This window comes from Quercus lobata, chromosome 5 (genome assembly GCF_001633185.2).
Source record: "Quercus lobata isolate SW786 chromosome 5, ValleyOak3.0 Primary Assembly, whole genome shotgun sequence".
Taxonomy (NCBI): domain Eukaryota; kingdom Viridiplantae; phylum Streptophyta; class Magnoliopsida; order Fagales; family Fagaceae; genus Quercus; species Quercus lobata.
This window is the reverse complement of record NC_044908.1, coordinates 18,070,106-18,080,203: the sequence shown is the minus strand read 5'-3', so window position 1 is coordinate 18,080,203 and position 10,098 is coordinate 18,070,106.

Below are 10,098 nucleotides of genomic sequence, written 5' to 3'. Positions count from 1 at the left end.
ACCAGTGCCGGTGACTTAGCCGTGGAGGTGGAAGAGCTGTGGAGGAGATAGAAAGAAATGTGCAAAGAGAAAAAGAGAGAAACATGCAAGTGGAGAGAGAAAGAGTCAGATGTATAATTTTTTTTGGGTTTAGAAATAAATGTGGAATATATTAAATAAAAGATAATAAATGAAATCAATTAGAATATTAACATTAATGAGGGTCTTTTTTTTACCGTTGGATTTACTTAAATCCATTGGTTTTAAAAAGGTGTAACTTGAATCCAACTATATATGAGTTGGGTTCAAGTTACACCTGGTGTAACTCTAAACAATGTTACACTACTCAATATTTTTTAATTGGATGCGAATATTGACAAATCTGCCATTAGAGTACATTATCTTTGTATATTCTTTATGCTTACAAAATTTCAAGATGATCAAAAATTAATATCCATGTCATCAATCAATTGTTAAAATTCAAATTTTTATAATTTAAAATAATGCATAAAATATGAGTTTATAGATCAAATGGTAAATAGCATCCGATTGATATGAAAATTGGCATGCATGTTAAGAACATATAGAATATGTAATTCAACAATTGGATTTTCAAAATATTAACTCAATAACAAGGGTGGTGTTACATTTCTTAGAGTTACACCAGGTGTAACTTGAATCCAACTATATATATATATATGTGTGTGTGTGTGTGTGTGTGTGTGTGTATGTGTGTGTTTCTTATATCTTTTCTTATAGACAAAAACAAAAGCAGTATTAGCATGTGCATAATGTGTGTTAATAGCTCCAGTATTAACTATTAAGTAGAAAGATAATTTTTTTTTTTTTTTTTTTTTTTGCTGAAGAAAGATAAATTCTTTTGAATGACAAAGATTTTCTCTTATGTATTATTATATGATATTCAATCATAAAAGAATGGTATGGTAATTGCAGATTGGTTACAAATTTTGGCAGTTTCAACTCGACAGGTTAGGTGGGTTCAGCGGGTTGGCATTAACAATATTCTTTTAAAAAAATTATCACAAACTACAATTTGTTATTGAATAATCTCAAAATATAACTAATGCACACAAAAAATTTAAAGGTGGATTTCATTGAATAATCTCAATTCCAACACAAACATAGGATCAATGAAAAAGAGATATATAATCTCTAATAGACCTTGTCTCCATGCATAAATAAATTTAAAAAAAAAAAGTAGGTTGTTGCTTTACAACCAGGGGGAATTAAATCAACAAACCCAAAGTCTTAACGTTCCCAAAGTCACATCAATGATTTAAAATAATAACATACCAACATAACAAATAAACTTCAAAATGGTATGCAAGTTCTTAAAAACAATTATCACAAACTACATTTAGTTACTGAATACAGAGTATATATATATATATATATATATATACTTTTAATAAACTATGGAATATATATAACCAACCTTGGTGCCTAAACTAACCGTATTACAAACTATAAGAACCAATAAGAGTATTACACCTGCACAATAATATAACTAACTCTATTATTAGAAACTAAATGACCTTCAGCTTTTCAAAAATGTCAAGGAAGAAAAAAAAAAAAAAACAAAACAAAACAACAAGAAAAAGGGAGGGAGAGGAAGCGGTTGAAGGTGAAGGCTAAATACAAAGTGTAGTATATGGCTGAAATGAGTGCATGGTTTCAATGTTGACTTTTTTATATTTTGTTTAAGGAATTGATTACTGATTAGCGGTAAAAATTGATTAGGCAAATTGATTAACTTTAACTACAGAATATACAGTTGAACAATTTGAACTAATATTTGTGTGTGTATATATATATATATATATATATATATATATATTGAAAGCTCAAATAGTGTAAAACACTATAACTTGTTTAGACCCCCAATTTTAAAAAATTGGCTTAATTGCTTTTACTCTAACTTATCTAAGTGCAGAATAAGAGTAAATGAGACGCAATAACCATAACAACTCTCTAAGCCATAACCACAAGCAAACAACAATAAATATAAAACTTAAAGAGCAATAAAAGAGAGATGCAAACACAAGATAACACCGAGACGTGTTATCGAAAATGAAACCTAAGTACTCAACAAAAAACTTCTCCCGACCCTTCAAGCCGAAAAGTTTTGAAAGTATGTCTTGAGCTATGAGAACTATGTGAGCATTTGGGTAGAAATTATCTACCCTGCGTCTGTGTTTCATGCCTTTTTTTTTTTTTTAATGCACGCGTTTCAGTGGGTAGGAGACAAAGTGCACTGTTCACAGGACCCACAACCACTTTATTCAGAAAAAAATATATATTAAAAATGGGTCCCACGGCACTATTCACACATTTAAAAATTATTTTACTACAGTGTTTTCAGTTTTCAGCAAAATAAACTGTATCCAAACGGACCCTATATATAAGATGGTATATCCTCTACATACCTCCTCCATATAACTCAATATGTAAGCTTAATTTATAAGCATCTTGAAAATTATATGATTTTACCATTCAAGCCATACTATAAGTAACTTGCTAGATATCTAAATATATTCAGATTAAATAACAATTTTAGCATTCAAGAAACTTTAACGTGTGGGTGGTCATAAGGGTGGTCATAAAGGATTAATGGCTTTTCATCACATGGTCTAAATAACAATGATTATTAACAAACTATGAGTTAATAATTATCTGCCCAAATTCAGACAATATACACAATCACTCATGCACTTTATCAAACACATTGTGAGCAGTACTTCGATATTTTAAAATTCTAGGAAAACAACCCTCAAGTCAAAAACCCATTCACAAATAACATGACATTACTTAATAAAAATCACAACCTCTTAAACACACAAACCAATCATCAATCATATCAGCTACAAAATCATAAACATGTATAAGAACCTAGTTATTAGATATAAACTAAAAATCAACCAAAATCTTAAAATCCCATAAATAAAAATCACAATTTCTATAGAACCCGTTTACCAAAACCGTAGAATACATATGTCAAGACCCAAATCCATGGAAAATGGATTTAGATGCATGACTAACTTATTGATCTTGCATATCTCAATAAACATAATTAATTCCAAATTAAATAAAATTCCAAATAAAAAATGCCCTTAACAAACCTCATACAATATCTAAAATCCATAAAGTAGAAATCTCCAAATATGGTAAAATCTTAAGCGAAATAGAAATAGCTAAAAATTCTATAAGGCTTCAAGCATTATTGAAGACACCTAAAAACTCCCACACTCTACCTTGCACCTTACAAAGATCCAAATATTATGTTTCCCAACTAAACTTTAATATGAAAATTATAATTGATGGGGTGAGTGGGCCACACATCTAGTAAATAATTATACACAATACACAATAGAATAGAGTCAAACAAAGCATGAGTATTTAGATTTCACAAATCCACTCAATGATATCAAATATATATTTCCAAACATATAGTGAGCCACTTAATACATATGTAATCAATCTTAAAATCATTCGAAAACACATATAGATAATTGATAAGCGAAATAGAAATAGCTAAAAATTCTATAAGGCTTCAAGCATTATTGAAGACGCCTAAAAACTTCCACACTCTACCTTGCACCTTACAAAGATCCAAATATTCTGTTTCCCAACTAAACTTTAATCTAAAAATTGTAATTGATAGGGTGAGTGGGCCACACATCTAGTAAACAATTATACACAATACACAACAGAATAGAGTCAAACAAAGCACGAGTATTTAGATTTCACAAATCCACTCAATGATATCAAATATATATTTCCAAACATATAGTGAGCCACTTAATACATATGTAATCAATCTTAAAATCATTTGAAAACACAAATAGATAATTGATCAGAGCATAATATCGCATATTCTTAGATACAATCTTGTAAGCGAATACCAACATCTAACCCCTATTGGTAAGGGTTCAACACATATTCTCACATTCAACCCTGTGAATGGGCTCACACATATATCTGATCAATTTTAAAAGCATTTAATGAGTCACATATCACGAAAACAAAGTTTATACAAAGTAGAATAATCTACTTAATAGTAACAATCACTCCAAATATAGAGGCTTATTGAAGATCACAATATCAAATTGAACATAAATCAAAGGATGCTTGACTCTCTTATGGAATGAATAGGAACTGAGAAGTTTATATAAATATTTTACAATTCTTGAGTAACATTGAAAAATCAATTTTCTAAAAGAAACGTTTTAAATACCATTTGGAAGAATAGGAATATGATTTTGAAATCACTTGGTCTTAAACAAATTTAAAGAACAAGAATCTTTTTAGAAAATTTACCTTGGAACTCAATTCTTTTCTGAAAATAGTTTAATTCATAAATCATCTTTTAAATGAGATTCGGACATTCAAAATGTTATTTAAAATTCAAAGTTTCTCTTTAAACCATTATTTAAAAGTCAAAATTTCTCTTTCGATGGTGTAAAAATGCTTTTGATAAACTTTAGACAACGTATGCTTAAAAAAACATAACAACCTTTGACTTCTAAGAACCTAATGGACAAAACTTGTGAATACTATGCATAATTACTTACCATTCTTGCTAATACTTGTAGTCTAGATCCAAAATCAAATGAGCTCTTCCTCCACACCCAAAAGTAAAGGAGTAACACAATTATATAATTAATCCACCTTGCTGTATACCATAAGGATGTAAGGGACACTTCCTAATAATTTACTAGTCTTTAAACATCTCTACAATCCTCCACAATATATTACTTCTCCTTACTATTATGTCTTTGAGGCTAATAGAAGCATTACCACCCGTAAGCATATCATCTAATGAGAATATGCATGCTAGCGGTTCACCAGGATTTTCATCAAATCCTAATAGGTTAATACCAATACAACCATTGTCTATTTATGTGTCAAATTCATATTTTCTTCAAGATTTAAATGCCTGTGGACACAAGAAATGAGTCACCACCTAGTTTTTGCAATCGTCTAGGAACCATATATATATCGTCCTTTTTGAGGAAGGACCTTTGATCTTACTACTAGAGTATGGGTTTGGAGTTTAGATGGAAGGTGTTAGGCACCCAAGATCACCCAACCCTAAGGTTGGTCTCCCATCATTGTGTCTTATGTCTTAACCTTATTAAAAAAAAAATCAACATTTGTATTCTAACTCACACACGCTAGCATGCATCTAACATACAACATGACATCATTCATCCCAAAACACATATCTATCCATAAAGCAATAAAGAGTCAAACCGCACACTTATACAAACCCTAACATTCATCTAACATGTGAAAACCTTATCATACATCTAACGCAAGACATCAACTTAGTCATAGGAATCACAAGATCATGTAAACATCCATACTCAAAACCAAACATCATACAAGCATATTCATCACAAAAGATGCATGTTCAATGCATGACCTACCTTTACTTACCTTGCAGTAACTCAGCACCTATGACATTAATGCATGGGCATGTGAATGAATAGCACGGTATTAAGATTAAGAAACAAGAAGACAAACCCTAATCTAGCATATGAGAGATACCAACAAATAAAGCATGTGAACCAGAGACTCAAATACGTATATACATATGAAAAGGGTTTAAACAGAGGCAAGACATGTGAAGTAAGCAAACCAAACAATATAAGAGATTTGAATTAGGGTTTCTGGACAAGTGCCTACATACCCAGCTAGAGATCTGCATATGCAGGGTTTAATCTACGTTCGCATGCTTATGGCATGCGTGCGTGGGACTTGTTCAAAACCCTAACCCAGAAACACAAAATAGAAAAACAGAGTACAAAACAAAACCTTAATTCTAACAACCTAGCATCAAACAAGCATAAAACTAAACAAAGCAAACATGTTATAACACAAACAAAGCAAGAAAAATATATTAAACAGCAAAAGAAAGACTAAAAAGAGAAAAGGAAGGTTGAAACTTAATACCTCAAAAAGGAGTTCCCAAGCTTTGATTTTGAATGTACCTCTCAGCCAAATTTATCACAAGTCATTAAACAAACTATTAACAATATTAAATTAAAAGGATTGGGTCAGAAAAGGTCTCAATCAATTAAAATTGACTTGAGTGTGTTCTGTGAAAAACTCTCTTTTGATTCACTATTAAAACTTTCTTTTAAATTTTTAATACAACGATAATTCCAACGGAAAAAACTATAACATCTCCAATATTCATAACCCTAATTATCTAATTTACTTATAAATAACTTTTTCGTGATTCATTTATAAATTGTCATTATCATTCTTCATGTCATTGCACTCAATAATCCACAGGCCCCACTTAATGATTATAACTATACAAAATACATATTATATTGAAACCAACACTTCAAAATATTGTTTTTCCACACAATTAAAGTCTTGAACAATTAGTCATTCAAAATAGTCTTTGATCAATTTTTCTCGGTGAAAATAACAACTTTAAAAATGAATGACTATATATACATTCCTAGCTTTGAAAGAGTATAGAGGTTGAAAAAAAAAAATCACTGATTGGAATGCTATAATAATGTGGGTTGTAAGAGACAATAATAAAGGCTAACATGGTTAATAATAAGAGACAAACTATTTGGTACAGTAATTGAACACATTAACAAGTGACACAAGAAACTTTAAAGAGTTTGGGTTTAAGGATCCACATCGACTTATTTGGAGAAAGAAAGTTGTCATTAGGCATGGTTGTGGCCAAAATGGCCAAATGGCCATAAAATCGTAAGTATATAGTTAGTAGACCCAGTTTACAAACATTATAATTTACTAGCATGTCAAGTCTCAAAGACTCGATTTTGGGACTATAAATCGAGTCTTTGAAGCTCGGTTTGTATGTTTGGATCAAATCTGATGTGGCATTTTTTTCCACGTGGTGTACTTGAAAATCGAGTCTCTAAGACTCGATTTCTAACCCAAAATTTTTAAAAAATTTTTTAAGTTTGTACATGCCGAAATACCCAAAACAAATTTAAGAAACCGCTACTCAGATCAGATCAGAGGGAGAGAAAGAACTTAGAGGGAGAGAACCGATCAGATCAGAGGGAGAGAAAGAGCTCAGAGGGAGAGAACCTCACCGCTAAACCTCACCAGCGCGGCCTAGGGCTCGCGCTGGCCAGCGTCGCGCGCGGCCAGGGGCTCGCACAAGCCTGGGTCCCACGCGGCCTAGGGCAGGCTCGCGCGAGCCCCAGGCCGGCGCGAGTCCCTGGCCGTGCGCGACCCAGGCTCGCGCGGGCCTGGGTTGCGCGTGGCCTAGGGATTGCGCAAGCCTGGGTCTCTGGTCAGTTTCTAGTCATGCCGCGCGCCTGGGTCTCCGATCTCGATCTTCTCTCTCTTTCTATTTCTGGTTTTCTTTTTTTTTTTTTCTCTGGGTTTTCCTCTGATGTTCTGGTGTTTGCTCTGAGTCGGTCCTATTTATAGGGGTTAGAAATCGAGTCTTAGAGACTCGATTTCTATGTGGTCTACGTGGAAAAATATGCCACATCAGATGTAATTAGAGCATGGAAATCGAGTCTATGATACTCGATTTATAGGTCAAAATCGAGTCTTTGGGACTCGAGATACTAGTAAATTATAATGTTTGCAAACTGGGTCTACTAACTATATACTTACGATTTTATGGCCATTTGGCCATTTTGGCCCATGGTTGTTGATGAATAGAAACTGATAAAACTATAGTTTAATAATGGCGGAAAAGGAAAACAATGAGAGAGAGAGAGAGATTAGTGAGAGAATGAAAAGATCAGCAACACTAACTCATTATTGTGTACATCAATACATATATACATATATATATATATATATATATGTATGTATGTATAGCATATACAGAATCTATGATGGCTTAAGCTAACTTCTTAACTATAATTCCGTAAAGTTTGGGTGCAGTTATTCCCCCATCACACACGTGATCAACATGTCATTAACTGAACAATATCTAGCTTCTAGAATAATCTCATAACCATTACTGCCATTCACTGTGAGGAGAACACTGAGTCTCTGATTCCCGTGGAAGAAGATAAGACCAGAGACCAGGGCTTAAAACGACATCGTGCAGTGCCAGATAATCAACAGCTAAACTTTCTGTCCAAAACGTCATCGTCTAATTTAATGAGAAACGATGCCGTTTTGGTGTTGAAACAAAATGTATCCGTTGATTTGAAAAAATAGCCGTTGGGCAGTTCTTCTATTAGTTGATTCGATGCCAATCATCATGCCACCAAAAATGCTAGAAAACGTATTGAAAGAGATATTATAATAATAATAATAATTGTGGGTACCTAAGGCATGCTTAGGCATGCTTGCAACGTCCTTGACCGTCCTCGACATGTTTAGCAACGTCCTAGACATTCCACATGGAAGAGAAATCCCCTCACTTTCTACCTTTTAAGCTTTGAAGCGAAGGAGTAGTGTACCACTACTTCTTTAAAGATTACCACTACTCTACTCTTTCGCTTCAAAGCTTAAAATGTAGAAAGTGGGGGGATTTCTCTTCGATGTGGGACGCCTAGGACGTTGTAAGTATGCCGAGGACGGCCAAGGACGTTGCAAGCATGCCTAAGTATGCCTTAGGTACCCACAAAAATAATAATAATAATAATGATAATAATAATAAAATTTTTAATGTTATATTGATAATATTAACAATAACAATAACAATGACAATAATTATAACAACACTAATTATTTAAAAAAATATAAATTTTATTAATGTTTATGATTCAAAAATTTTCATAACCCCATATATATGATTTATTCAAAATTGATGACTATGTAAATAATATAATCCAGGTTTTTAATTTTCTTTTTCAATTTGACATTGTCGTTATTTTCCTTAAGATGGAATGCCAACCATATTTGAGGGAGATCATAAACCAATCACAAGCAAAATCCACATTAATTACAATGGTTTTGATGGTTTTGGATATTGTATGACATTTTTTTAGCACACACAATGTACATTCCGTGTGTGCCTAGTATTAATCATCACAATGTTGAAAATTGCCTTAATCCCCCCTCTACTTGTTTTGTATTATATAGGCATAGGCACCAAGAAAAAATCACACAAAAACCAAAACTACTTGACAAACAAATCTCTCTCTCTCTCTCTCTCTCTCTCTCATTTACATCTCTTGAACCTAGCAAAAAACTCGAAATAAAAGCTCTTGATGACTTATGTGGGGTAACAATAGATTTAAGGTTAAATATGTTATAAACTTCTATTCTATGATAATGGATATATATGTTTCCTTGGTAATGGTGAATAAATCCTCAGAGAGATTTTTCCTTCTAGGCTTTTCTCTTTACCTTTATACCACGTGTCTAATTTTATTTCTGCTGTTTATTATTTACAATACGGTATATGATTGTTTGACTGAGGTTCAAATTATTTGAGCATAATTGTTTAATTAAATACACTTAGTTTTAAAGGATCTAAATCTTCCAAAACATTTTGTTTATATTTGCGAGGCTCCAAAAATATAAAAATACTAAAGAAGAGACTGGCTAAAAGCAGGAGCCTGGTAAATCATCAAGTAGTGTCCTTGTTTATGACTGTTATTCCTTGTGACTTTCTTCAATTGATATCCAGTTGTTGAAACTGCATGAGGGATATTGTGCAGGCTTTGTGTGTATAAAATTGGAGATAGTAGCTCAAAATCAAAGAAGGGATAGTTTGTTTTTATTAGATGGTGCAAGATTGGGCTAGACAACCAATACATCTCTTATCACCTTTAAAGGATAGAGATGCCATTTTGGTTACAAGGCCCATGCTTATAGTATAAGTTTCTCATTGATGACATCATAATGGTTCAATAAATGGTGCAAGGAAAAGTTCACCTTTTGGCAAATGTTTGATGTCCTTTAGGGCCAATTCTTTCCAAAAGCTCTGTCTCCCAAACAATCATCAAGCACATTTCGCGACATCACAAGCTCAGCATCAAGATCCCTCAGGTGGGGTAGTTATGAATCCTTCACATTTCAGTAGAGATATTCCACTAACGGCCCAAGTCTCAGTCTAACTGATAATCTCATCTCCAATCTTGCCATTCTAGGCAACATCATGTATAGACTTTCCTTGAAATG